The sequence below is a fragment of the Geotrypetes seraphini genome, chromosome 4 (genome assembly GCF_902459505.1).
Source record: "Geotrypetes seraphini chromosome 4, aGeoSer1.1, whole genome shotgun sequence".
Taxonomy (NCBI): Eukaryota; Metazoa; Chordata; class Amphibia; order Gymnophiona; family Dermophiidae; genus Geotrypetes; species Geotrypetes seraphini.
In genome coordinates this window covers 172,455,344-172,469,347 of record NC_047087.1, presented here as the reverse complement: position 1 = coordinate 172,469,347, position 14,004 = coordinate 172,455,344, and the positions used below count along the sequence as shown (strand labels likewise).

General features: G+C 50.0%; 1 protein-coding gene across 1 annotated transcript in view; it reads right to left on the bottom strand.

Annotated features, from left to right (window-relative positions):
• SF3B3 (splicing factor 3b subunit 3) overlaps nucleotides 1–14,004 on the bottom strand; it is a 307,537-nt gene that overhangs the window by 205,398 nt on the left and 88,135 nt on the right. The gene's annotated exons all lie outside the window — the stretch shown is intronic.

Genomic DNA, 14,004 nt, shown 5'->3' with positions numbered 1-14,004 from the left:
TGACCACTCACTACTACTTTTAAAATTAGAAGAGCTAGGAACGAATGGGTTGATGATAAAATGGTTCTCAGAATTCCTGAGCAAGAGGACATACAAAGTGAGGATGGATCGTAGAAGTCCCAAGTCTGGAATGTTTACTATGGAGTTCCACAAGGCTTCTCTCTATCATAGTCACTATTCAACGTATATTTGAATGTTATGGGTAACAGGCTCTCCTTCCCAGAAGTCCATACCTTCTCCTATGCAGAAGATATTTTTATCTTCTGCGTAACCAAAGAATCCTTCACAGACACATTTTGCAATTGATTGAGGAACTGAGTGCATGGTTGCAACAAAACTTCCTCAAGCTCAACAAACTAGTACTGCCCGATTTACGATTCAAATCGATTCGAATCAATTTAAAAAAAAATAAAAATAAAAAAAAAATCGTCCTCCCGATTCGATGACCAACCCTTTCTCCCGTGCCTTCCTAAAGCAGGAGCAGAAGTACTGCCTTTTGCTGGCCATCTGCTGTCGCTCCTGCTTGAGGGGGGAGGGTCAGTCAGAAAGGCCTGCTTGTTCCCCCAGCTTCCCCGCTCTTACCTTAAGCTAATACGGCAGCCTGCAGGATCGCCAGTGCTATAGTGATCCCTGCAGCGGCCCATTGTCCTCAGTGGCACTTTCTCTCTGCTATGGTCCTGCCCCCTCCTCTGATGTCAGGTGCAGGATCGCGGCAGAGGGAATATGCCGCTGAGGATGACGGCAGCTGCAGGGATCGCTATAGCACCGGCGATCCTGCAGGCTGCCGTATTAGCTTAAGGTAAGAGCAGGGAAGCTGGGGAAACATGTAGGCTTGCGGGGGGAGCAGGCCTTCACGTGGGGGGGGGGGGCAGTATAACACATTTGCTATACTTGTATGTTGAAGATTGAGAGATGCCTGCCAGACCTGTGCAGATGGAGGAGGAGGAAGGAGCAAGAGAGAGTAAGAGAGGGGAAGGGAGATGCCAGATCTGGGGTGGAGTGAAGGGAAGAGAGAGACCAAATCGAAAAGAGGAGAGGAAAGCAGAGGAGAGATGCTGGACAGAGAGAAATGCAAGAACACAAGGGGAAGGGTACAAGAGGGACCGATACTGCTCCAAAGTAGGTGGGCAGGTTGCAGGAAGGCAGGAGAGATAGTAGGAAAAAGCCTGTACCTGGGGAAGGGGATACAGGAGGTAAGTAAGAGAGAAGAAGCTGGATATGGGGAGAGACATGAAACAGAGCTAAGATGCTGGGCATGGAGGGATCATAGGAACAGTGACACAAGGGGGACACTACTGGAGAGGAGAATAGGGACAGGGACACAGAAGAGAGATGCTGGATATGATAGATAAGGGATTCAGAGGGAGGATGGATGGTGGACAGGGGAAGCAGGCCTTCAGGGGGGCCTGATGTAGAAGTACACAGAGGGAGGAAAGGGGGTTTCAAAGAGATGTGCATATACTGGACTGGGGGAGAGAGGGAATAAATAATGGGTCTAAATACAGAGGAGAGGGAGAGAGATGGACAATGGGATTTAGGGAGGGAAGAAACAAAAAGGGAAGGAAGTTGGACACAAGAGATGGTGTGGTGGGGATAGAGATACTGGATAGGAGGATGGATAGTGGACAGGGGAAGCAGGCCTTCAGGGGGGCCTGATGTAGAAGTACATAGAGGGAGGAAAGGGGGTTTCAAAGAGACATGCATATACTGGACTGGGGGAGAGAGGGAATAAATAATGGGTCTAAATACAGAGGAGAGGGAGAGAGATGGACAATGGGATTTAGGGATTGAAGGAACAAAAAGGGAAAGAAGTTGGACACAAGAGATGGTGTGGTAGGGATAGAGATACTGGATGGTGTGGATGGGAAGAGAAAGGGAGAGCTGGTGGACCCTGGGGTGGTGGGGAAAGAGGGAGAGATGCTGGATGAAAGGTTAGTTAAGAAAAGGATATATGGTGGATCTGGGGATGGTGGGGTCCATCGTTGCAGCTGCGGGGTGATGGAGATGAAAAAAAAGGAAAGATGCCAGACCTCCGGGGGAGGAAAGGAAATAGAAGGGGAGGACAGAGATGGATGGTTAGCATGGAGAAAGAAGGAGAGCCTGATCAGAAGACAACCAGAGCCTGGGACCAACATGATTTGGAAAATGACCAGACAACAAAAGATAGAAAAAATAATTTTATTTTCTGTTTTGTGATTACAATATGTCAGATTTGAAATGTGTATCCTGCAAGAGATGGTGTTAGATCGCAAACGTGAGCTAGGATTTAACAGAGAGAGGAAAAGCACAGTTACTTACCGTAACAGGTGTTATCCAGGGACAGCAGGCATATATTCTCACATGTGGGTGACGTCATCTACGGAGCCCCGATGCGGAAGCATTTTCAAGCAAACTTGATTGAAGATTTAAGTTTGCTCTGCTGCTCCACGCATGCGTGCCTTCCTGCTCCACTAGGGGGTGCATCCCCTCGTGGTCTCCAGTTCACTTAACTAGCCAAGAAGCCAACCTCGGGGAGGTGGGTGGGTTGTGAGAATATATGCCTGCTGTCCCTGGATAACACCTGTTACGGTAAGTAACTGTGCTTTATCCCAGGACAAGCAGGCATGATATTCTCACATGTGGGTGACCTCCAAGCTTGCTGCAGAGGGATGGAGGGAAGTTGGCAATTTAAGCAAATAGATTTCGCAACACCGATTGGCCGAACCGGCCATCGCTTCTGGACAGGGAGTCCAGACAGTAGTGGGAGGTGAAGGTATGAACCGAAGACCATGTGGCAGCTTTGCAGATTTCCTCAATAGGTGTTGACCTGAGGAAGGCTACGGAGGCTGCCATCGCTCGGACTTTGTGTCCCGTTACTCGACCATGCAGCGCGAGACCAGCCTGAGCGTAGCAAAAGGAGATGCAATCGGCCAACCAGTTGGACAAGGTGCGTTTGGAAACTGGGTGGCCTAACCGGTTTGGGTCGAAGGACAAAAACAGTTGTGTGACTTTCCGGTGTGGCTGAGTGCGTTGGAGGTAAAAGGCCAACGCTCTTTTGCAGTCAAGAGTGTGGAGCGCCACTTCTCCGGGGTGAGAGTGGGGCTTGGGAAAAAACACAGGTAAGACAATGGACTGATTGAGATGGAAATCAGACACTACTTTAGGTAGGAACTTTGGATGGGTGCGGAGTACCACCTTGTCGTGATGGAATACCGTGAAGGGTGGGTCCGCTACCAGGGCTTGTAGCTCACTAACCCGCCGTGCGGACGTGAGTGCAAGTAGGAAAATTACCTTCCAAGTGAGGAATTTTGGATGGCATTTGTCTAGGGGCTCAAATGGAGGTTTCATTAGTTGAGCCAGAACCACGTTAAGGTCCCAAACCACCGGGGGAGGTTTGAGAGGGGGGTGGACGTTCAGCAGGCCCTTCATGAAGCGAGTGACTAAGGGATGGAGCGAGAGGGCTTTCCCTTCCAGGGGCTGATGAAAGGCCGCAATCGCACTGAGGTGTACTCGAATGGAGTTGGTCTTTAGGCCGGAATGAGATAGTTGAAGTAGATAGTCAAGGACCAGGGGGACGGGGACCGACACCGGGTCCTGGCTGTGGGAGGAGCACCAGGTTGAGAATCTGGTCCACTTTTGGGAGTAGCAGGTTCTCGTCGAGGTTTTTCTAGAGGCCTCCAATATCTCCTTGACTGATTGAGACACGGGGAGAGCAGTCAGGGGGAGAGAAACCAAGCATTCAGATGAAGAGATTGAAGATTGGGATGTAACAGTGAACCCTGACCCTGTGACAGTAGAGAGGGAAACAGAGGCAGAGGCAGTGGATCTCTGACACTGAGTTGAAGTAGAAGGGAAAACCACGGCTGGCGTGGCCAGCGAGGGGCAATCAGGATCAGGGTGGCTTGTACTGTTTTCAGGTGGACAAGCGTCCGCAGTATCAGAGGGAACGGCGGGAACGCGTACAGGAACCTTCCCTCCCAATCGAGGAGGAAGGCGTCGGCCTCGAGCCGGTCCGGGGAGTATATCCGGGAGCAGAAGAGAGGCAGCTTGTGATTGTGGGGGGACGCGAACAGGTCTATTTGAGGCGTCCCCCACCGTTCGAACACTCCTCGTAGGGCCTGAGAGTGTAGTGACCACTCGTGTGGCTGGAGGAGGCGGCTGAGTTTGTCCGCCAGGCAGTTTTGTTCTCCTTGTATGTACACCGCCCGAAGGAAGGTGTTGTTGGAGATTGTCCATTTCCAGAGGCGCAGGGCTTCCCGGCAAAGGGGCCAAGATCCTGTGCCCCCTTGTTTGTTTACGTAGTACATCGCTACTTGATTGTCGGTTCGGATGAGAACCACTCGGTCGCGGAGTAGATGTTGGAAGGCTACTGCTGCGAGGTAGATGGCCCGAAGTTCTAGCACGTTGATGTGGCAGCGGCGGTCTTGTGCTGACCACATTCCTTGGGTGCGCAGGCCGTCTAGATGGGCTCCCCAAGCGTACTCCGACGAGTCCGTGGTGAGTACCTTGCTGTGGGGTGGGGTGAGGAAGAGCAAACCTTTGGAAAGATTTGAAGAGTCGGCCCACCAGCGGAGCGATCGTTGCAATGAAGGAGTCACTGTCACGGAGCGGTCGATCGGGTCCCGGTCTTGACGCCATTGAGACGCCAGGGTCCATTGAGGGATTCTCAGATGGAGGCGGGCGAAGGGTGTGACATGGACGGTGGAGGCCATGTGGCCCAGGAGGATCATCATCTGTCGGGCTGATACTGAGGTCAGCCGAGAGATCCTTCGGCTCAGACTTACTAACGCCTCCCGGCGCGGAGGGGGGAGGAAGGAACGGAGGCGAACCGTGTCCAGCGTGGCCCCGATGAACTGTAGGGATTGTGAGGGGCGTAGTTGAGATTTTGGGAAGTTTATTTCGAACCCCAGACTTTGTAGATAGGTAATAGTCTGTTGGGTCGCTGAGATAGCCCCTTCTTTGGACGGGGCTTTGATTAGCCAGTCGTCCAGGTAGGGGAATACCTGGAGGCCCTGGGAGCGTAAGGTTGCTGCTACCACCACGAGGCACTTGGTGAAGACCCGAGGTGATGATGCTAGTCCGAAGGGGAGGACTCGGTATTGTAGGTGCCAGTCCCCTACTTGGAAACGCAAAAACTTGCGGTGAGCGGGGTGCACTGGGACATGTGTGTACGCCTCCTTGAGATCGAGGGAGCAGAGCCAGTCGCCCTCGTCGATCAGGGGGTAGAGTGTTGGTAGTGAGAGCATCCGAAACTTTTCCCGTACTAGGAATTTGTTGAGGCGTCTCAAGTCTAGTATTGGGCGTAGGTCTCCCGTTTTTTTCGGTACCAGAAAGTAACGGGAGTAGAAGCCCTTCCCCCGTTGGTCGGGGGGAACCTTCTCCACTGCTCTCAGGCGAAGCAGGTCTCGAGCTTCGGAGAGGAGTAGAGGTAGCTGAGTCCTGTTGGGAGGGCAATTCCTTGGGGGGTTGTCCGGGGGAATGGCCCGAAAGTTGAGAGAGTACCCTGATGAGATCACGCCAAGGACCCATGCGTCTGTCGTGAGCTGTTCCCAGCGAGGGTAAAAGGCTTTGAGTCGACCTCCGATGGGAAGGCGGTCTGGGACTATGGCGGAGGGGGCCCGCCCCCTTCCGCGTGTCCCGTCAAAAGGACGGGGATGGTTTGGTGGTCGCGGGCGGTTGGGACTTGGGCATGGCCCTTTGATGGGCTTGCGGACGTCTGGGTGGGGGCCGCGAGAAAGCAAGGGTGGACTTTTGTGGGTAGCGGCGCGGAGGGGCCCTGTATGGCCTGGGCGCTGGCGGTTTGGGCTTTTGCCGGACAAGGGAGGCAAATGAGCGTTCATGTTCGGAGAGGCGTTTTGTCGCCGCCTCGATAGTGTCATCGAACAATTCCTTTCCCACGCAGGGGAGGTTTGCTAACCGGTCCTGTAAGTTGGGGTCCATGTCGACCAGGCGCAGCCAAGCTAGTCGGCGCATGGCGATAGCGAAGGCTGCTTCTCTGGAGGAAAGTTCGAAGCCATCGTAGGCCGCGTGGAATAGATGAAGGCGCAGGTTGGAGAGGGACTCTAAAAGCAGGCCGAACGTTTCCTGCCGGGAGGCCGGTAGGTCAGTCTCAAAGGCTCTCAATAGTCCAATGAGGTGTTTGAGGTATGATGTGAAGGTGAAAGTGTAGCTTTGCACCCTAGAGGCCATCATTGCGTTTTGGTATAGTCTCCTGCCGAACTTGTCCAGGGTTCGGCCTTCCCGGCCTGGGGGTACCGCTGCTGAGACTCGGGACGGGTGAGCCTTTTTCAAGGAGGATTCCACTAGCAGCGATTGGTGGGAGAGCTGTGGTTGCTCGAATCCCGGATAAGGTACTGTGCGGTACTTGGCCTCCATTTTGGAGGGTACGGCCGTGACCATGTAGGGGGTCTCCAGGTTCCTGAAGAAGGCCTGTTGGAGCACCGGGTTAGGTGGTAAGCGGAGGGACTCTCTGGGCAGTGATGGCATATCCAGCTCCGCCAGGTACTCCTTAGAGTATCTGGAGTCGGACTGGAGATCTAAGTCCAATGCGTGGCCCATGTCTTGGACAAAGCGAGTGAAGGATGGGCGAGATGTCCCCGGAGCCCCGTGCGGGGTCAGGGAACGAGACCTTCGCCGGGTGGAGAAGGATAAGGAGGCTTCCCTCGAGTATCGAGGTTCATGCTCTGATCCATGCTCCGAGGTTGGGGAAGCACTGTGAGAGTGTTCCGGGGTTGTCGATCTTCGGCGTCTCGAGGAGCCCCTCGGAGACGATGCCGGGGTTAGGGGTACCGATCGATGTCGGATTGGTGACCTCGATCCGGATTCCCTCGGAGAATGCGTCCGAGGGGGAGTTCGGAGGATGCGCGGGTTGGAGAGTGATAACTCAGCCACCCTTAGTGGTCCCGTACGAGGTGTGGGAGAACGGCCTCGTAGAGTTGGTGAACCTCGTGCCCTCTTGGAGGTACGGCGGTTCGAGGTTTCTGTAGTTCTAACCCGACGTTTTGCCCCTCTGCGGTCTGCGGAGGGGGAACGTTTCGGGCGTCTCGGCGAGGAGTCCGAGGAGGATGGGATGCGGCGAGGATTGCACACCTTTCCTCGAGGTTGTTCGGTGTGAGGCTCAGGCTGGTCTGGCACATTCGAGGTCGAGGCCGATTGAAACTGGGCCATTGCAGCGGACAGCTCCGACGTGATCATCGCTCGGAGTAGGTCCTGGAAGACGGGTACGGACAGCATCGAGGGCATGTCCCCTGCCTCTGTGCGCTCCACCGGGGGCGACCTCGTATCAGAGTATTCCCGTGTGGTGGAGGCACGCTTGGAGGGCTTAGACGGGGCTGTAAGCATGGGGCTTCCGCCATGCGTCGCCGTTGTCCCCGAGGCTGGCTTCTTCGCTGTTACAGAACCTGAAGAGGGAAGAGGGGACTTACCCGGAGCCGAGGCTTTCTGTTGTCCCGAGGACTTCGGGGTCGAGTCTCGAGGCGATGCCGAGGTTTCCGGGGCCGAGGTCAAGGCCGGGGCCGAGGCCAGGGCCGACCTCGAGGCCGAAGTGGGGGGTTGGTCCGGGGTGAAGAGATCCGCCATGCGGGCTTTTCTTCGGCGGAGGGCCCGGTTTTGGAAAATAGCGCACTGGGGGCAGGAGTCGGTTGGATGAGTCGCCCCCAGACAAAGGATGCACCGGCGATGCGGGTCTGTGAGAGAAAGAAGCCGCTCGCACCGGGTGCACTTTTTAAAGCCGGTCAGAGGCCGGGACATTAAATCGAAAGTAGCCGCGGCTCGATTAGCCACGCGGCCACGGGGACCCGGAAGCCTCCGGGTCGTTGAAAACGAAGCAGGAATCAAGTAAAAAGGTAAGGAATTCGCGCACAGCGACTTAATCGTGAAAAAACAAGAAAAAATCGCGGTGCTAGAAGGCAGTTGGGGCAGAGCCTGAAAAACACGTCTTCTAGGCTCGCGGAAAATTTTGAACTGGAGACCACGAGGGGATGCACCCCCTAGTGGAGCAGGAAGGCACGCATGCGTGGAGCAGCAGAGCAAACTTAAATCTTCAATCAAGTTTGCTTGAAAATGCTTCCGCATCGGGGCTCCGTAGATGACGTCACCCACATGTGAGAATATCATGCCTGCTTGTCCTGGGATAAAGTATTTTTTGTTTATACCACAGGACCAGTGTGGGTAGGCTATAAAATAAACCCACCAGGATTTTTTGAAAACAAACAAACAAAAAAAAACAAAACCAACACAAACAAACAAACAAAAAGGAAAATCAAATCAAAAAATTGATTCAATAGGCTGAATCGAATCAAATTTTTTTTCCTGAATCGGGCAGCACTACATCAAACAGAAGACAAAAATACTCTGCATGGTGACCAGAACTGATTGCTGCACCCAGAACTCATTCTGCCCAAGGGGTAAAACCTCACAATAAACAAAACATTGAAAGTACTATGTGTTATCTTTGACTCTGATCTCACCATGTGAAAGCAGATAACCTCACTGGTTAAAAAAAATTCTTCTTCAGATGTATACATCTGAGGGTGATAAGATCAGCCCTGAGCCTGACAAGCTGGATAGTAACCTAATCAGTCCTACTTCTGTATCTAGACTACTGCAACTCACTACACTGCAATATTCCAATGAAAAAAAAGTCTTTAAGAGATTGCAGCTACACTAAAACACAAAAGCTAGATTGATCTATCACAAGTCCTGGCATGAAAGGACAAGCTTGATATTAGCAGAGCTACACTGGCTCCAAGTCAAGAACAGAATCCAATTTAAAGTCGCATGTATGGTTCAAACTCTTCTGGACTAACATCTACAACTCAAGTCACTAACTCCTTCTATAAATCAAGAATGATCCAACGCTGGAAACTTCTACTTCCCTCTCCATGCCATGTCTGGAGGAAATCACTCTTTGAGCCCACCTTTGAGTTCCAAGGCCCCAAAATTTGGAACAGCCTCCCGACCTATTTACGTCAAATTCCTTTCTACCTCCAATTTAGGAAGGCACTAAAAACATACCCATTCTCACTATAAATCAGGACTTAAACTCCATACTATAGGACTCATGCTATTCTTACTTTTAACTCTATTAATCTTATGTAAGCCGCAATGATTTCTAGTAGACAATTGCATGGTATAAGAAATAATATGGTATGTAATGGTTTGTGACAATGTTTTAATATTTAATTTTAGGAAGAAAAGTTTTTCAAGGCTGTGATGCTGAACTACTCCCAAATCCCGTGAGGGTTAATGCTCCAAGAGGCCTAGACACAAAACAGTTTTTCCTCACATATCATCAACCAGAAGCTTGAAAGAGTTCTACTTGGTGCCATGTAAGAGAAAGTTGATGTTACACACCAGTAACAGATGTTCTCCATGGACAGCAGGATACAACAGCCACACATGTGGGTGACATCACAACTAATGTTGCCAATTCAGCTCTTGTCAAAGAGCTCAGATTGACCTTTAAAAGGTTCTGAGCTCGTGCACTAGTCTCCCGCCCTAACGTAGCTAATAGAAACAGAATCCCATCAGTTAAATACTATAGCTTTTAATAAGCCATACAACAAAAATTCAGCAGGGGAAGGGCGGATTGTGTGGCTGTTATATCCTGTTGTCCATGGAGAAGACTTGTTACAGGTGTGCAACATCAACTTTCTCCTTGGACAAGCAGGATAGAACAGCCACACATATGGAGATTCCTAAGCTGAGGGTTACATTGTAACCAGATAATAAGGAGGAGGAGGTAGCTGAATTTTCAAAATAATCTTGTTTTATTATAACAGGCAAGAAGTTAACCAACAGACAGTATTATGTATGTGGTATACAGTGGTGCCTCACACAACGAACTTAATCCGTTCCAGGAGCAAGTTTGTTATGTGAAACGTTCGTTGTGTGAAACGCGTTTTCCCATAACAATACATGTTAAAAAAAATAATTCGTTCTGTAGCATAAAATATGCTAAGATGACATAAAAAAATATAAATTTTTGGTTATTATTTTTATTTAGATACATCTAAAAACATAATTGTTTTTTAAAACAACACACATTTTTTAAATTTAAAGACAGATTAAGTAGAGTCTAATTTTACAGTGAGAGGGCAGAGTCTCAGCGGCAAAAACTGGGACTTAACTGTTCATTTTTTTTTTTTTTCTACCGTGTTTCCCCGATGATAAGGCAGGGCCATCAAATAAGACAGCCCCCCCTTTTTAGAAAAAAGTGTAAAATAAGGCACCCCCCCGCAAATAAGCCACCCACCGATACCTGCGCTTACCCGAATCGGGTGGTACGGTGGGTGACTCCGTGTGGTCCCTGGCACCCCCGGCACGATCGGGGCAAGAGGGAGCTCAAGCCCTCTTGCCCCCCCGACTCCCCGACACGATCGGGGCAAGAGGGAGCTCAAGCCCTCTTGCCCCCCCCGACTCCCCGACACGATCGGGGCAAGAGGGAGCTCAAGCCCTCTTGCCCCCCCCCGACTCCCCGACACGATCGGGGCAAGAGGGAGCTCAAGCCCTCTTGCCCCCCCGACTCCACGACACGATCGGGGCAAGAGGGAGCTCAAGCCCTCTTGCCCCCCCCGACTCCCCGACACGATCGGGGCAAAAGGGAGCTCAAGCCCCCTTGCCCCCCCCGACTCCCCGACACGATCGGGGCAAAAGGGAGCCCAAGCCCTCTTGCCCCGCCGATTCCCCAACTCCCCGACAATATCGGGCCAGGAGGGAGCCCAAGTCCTCCTGGCCACGGCGACCCCCTAACCCCACCCTGCACTACATTACGGGCAGGAGGGATCCCAGGCCCTCCTGCCCTCGACGCAAACCCCCCCCCCCCCCCAACGACCGCCCCCCCCAAGACCCTCCGACCGCCCCCCCAGCCGACCCGCGACCCCCCTGGCCGACCCCCACGACACCCCCAACCCCCTTCCCCGTACCTTTCTGTAGTTGGCCGGACAGACGGGAGCCAAACCCGCCTGTCCGGCAGGCAGCCAACGACGGAATGAGGCCGGATTGGCCCATCCGTCCCAAAGCTCCGCCTACTGGTGGGGCCTAAGGCGCCTGGGCCAATCAGAATAGGCCCGGGAGCCTTAGGTCCCTCCTGGGGGCGGGGCCTGAGGCACATGGGCCCAACCCGACCATGTGCCTCAGGCCCTGCCCCCAGGAGGGACCTAAGGCTCCCGGGCCTATTCTGATTGGCCCAGGCGCCTTAGGCCCCACCAGTAGGCGGAGCTTTGGGACGGATGGGCCAATCCGGCCTCATTCCGTCGTTGGCTGCCTGCCGGACAGGCGGGTTTGGCTCCCGTCTGTCCGGCCAACTACAGAAAGGTACGGGGAAGGGGGTTGGGGGTGTCCTGGGGGTCGGCCAGGGGGGTCGCGGGTCGGCTGGGGGGGCGGTCGGAGGTTCTTGGGGGGGCGGTCGTTGGGGGGAGGGGGGGTTTGCGTCGAGGGCAGGAGGGCCTGGGATCCCTCCTGCCCGTAATGTAGTGCAGGGTGGGGTTAGGGGGTCGCCGTGGCCAGGAGGACTTGGGCTCCCTCCTGGCCCGATATTGTGTGGGGAGTTGGGGAATCGGCGGGGCAAGAGGGCTTGGGCTCCTTTTTGCCCCGATCGTGTCGGGGAGTCGGGGGGGGGGGCAAGAGGGAACCAGGCGGAGAGAGGGCAGTTAAGCGCAGTGCCTGCGCGGAAGGATGCAGCTCGGGCGACTTCGTTGTGTGAAACGAAGTTCGTTGTACGGATCAAGACATAAAGTTCGTTGTGCGCAGCGTTCGCTGTGAGAGGCGTCCGTTATGCGAGGCACCACTGTATATAGCAGCAACACTGATATATTTCATGAATAAGTTTGTTTAAAATCAACAATAGGTAATAATCAACATTAAATGTTTGATCTATACAATAATGTTTTATAAATGTACATGGAGCACTCCATGTTTCTGCCCTATAGATCTGTTAGAGATACATTTCTTAACAAAGCAAGAGAAACAGATTTTGCTCTTAATTTATGAGATGTAACTCTAGGAATTAGTTTAGGGGGATGAGTATAATAACAAAAAGATATGCAATCTGCCAACCAGTTGGACATTGTCCTTTTTGAAACAGGTTTCCCGAATGATGGTGTGTTAAATGAACAACTGTGAAGGGCAATTTGGTACAAATGTTCTGCGAAGGAAGGCCTTTAGAACATTTCCACAGTCCAACAAGTGAGTAGTTGAGGAAGATGGATCATCTATGTTGTTAAAATATGTAGGGAATACAATAGGTTGATTTATATGGAATGAAGATACTACATTAGGTAGAAATTTTGGATGTGTTCTCAACAGCACTTTATCTGGAAAGAACTGAAGGTATGGATGATAATATACTAGAAGTTCGCTTATTGTACGAGCTGATGTTATGACAATTAGAAATAAAGCCTTCCATGTTAAATATTTTAATTCAATATTTTCTAAATCATTAAACAGAGGTTTAACTAAGGCTGCTAAAACCAGGTTGAGGTCCCACTAAGGTGGAGGTTGAAGACCTCTCAGGAATTTGGAGACAATAGGGTCCTGGGAAATAGGACAATTACAGATTTTTTAAAATTACGATTATTATTTATTTAATTTTCAATACAATACAGAGCATAATGCTTAATAGGAAATAAAGAAAAAATATACAACTAAAATATATTGGTATTTAAATTTAAAGAATAAAGAAGAAACTATTTCTTACTTATAGTCCTCAAACTCTAGGCAGGAGATAAGAAAGAAAACTCTTCCCGGATAAGAGATTAAATACAACAATTTCAAAGAAATAGAGTAGTCTACTTCGACTTAATAAATCAAACTTGAATTACACTAGCTTTTCCTATGGTGCAAATTAAATCTCCTTTCCTTCCAGGAAAAAAAACGAAGCTGGCTGGGCTTATAGAAAACGTACTTGTTTTGCTGATGCAAAATAAAACATTTGCAAGGAAATCTTAACTGAAAAGACACACCCAAAGAAATAACCTTATCCCGATATATTAGGAATTCTTTCCTTCTAACTTGGGTCCATCTAAAAACATCGGGAAAATATATAAATTTTTTCACCAAGATAAGAGACCTGTTTCAGACCATAATATAGCCTTAAAATCAAGTCCCTATCTTGATGAAAAACAAAAGACACAATTAACGTTGCTTGGCCCATTAATTTTATATCTGATGACTCCAATAACACTGATATCTCTTGTGTATCTTCATTCGTTTCTTCTGAAACGGGGTACATTCACTTCTAAAACTTTTAAAGTGGAAATCAAAAACACTTTGAAGATTTCTCTTGCAGTCTTATATTTAGGAATGGGAAAATTCAGAACTCTTAAATTCAAATATCTATTTTGATTTTCAAGATTTTCTATTTTACAAAGAAAAAAAGCTTTGTCCATTGATTATTGTTTAATATTATTTTTAATTTTCACAGAATTTTGTTGAATTTCCACAATCTTCACCTGATGGTCTTGTACCTCTCTCTAATTTTTTAACTTTTTCTGAGACCCCTTTCATCAATGAAATAAAGCTGATACATATGGTTTGAAGACCTCTCAATTGCTGACCAGAGGGAATCCAATGTAACCACTTGGGATTTGGCTAACGGCTTGAGATAGGGTAATTGGCATAGGTCTTGCTCAGGCTATAACTCTCCAGCCTGGTTCGTGTCTTCTCCGAGCTCCCCACCATTAGCCCCCAGTGCACCTCTCCCATTCAGCTGAGATGACCTGGAAGACATCGAAGCTTCCCCTTCCATTAAATTCTTTATTTATAATTTTAATAATTGACAACAATTACAAATCAATAAAAGAAAACATACAATGTAAGTTGAAATTAAATCAAATTTCTAAACAGCTAAAGGATATCAATCTATACAACGCATTATTAGTCCACAATTTGGAGATGAAGCTGAAGAAAAAATCTGAACTAAGTCAACCAGGAAATTTAGTATAAGGCAAACTAAAGAGGCGGTTTGAGTGCTCTTGAACCAATCTTTAGAGCTTACTTAGAGAACAAAGAAACTCATGAAGACTC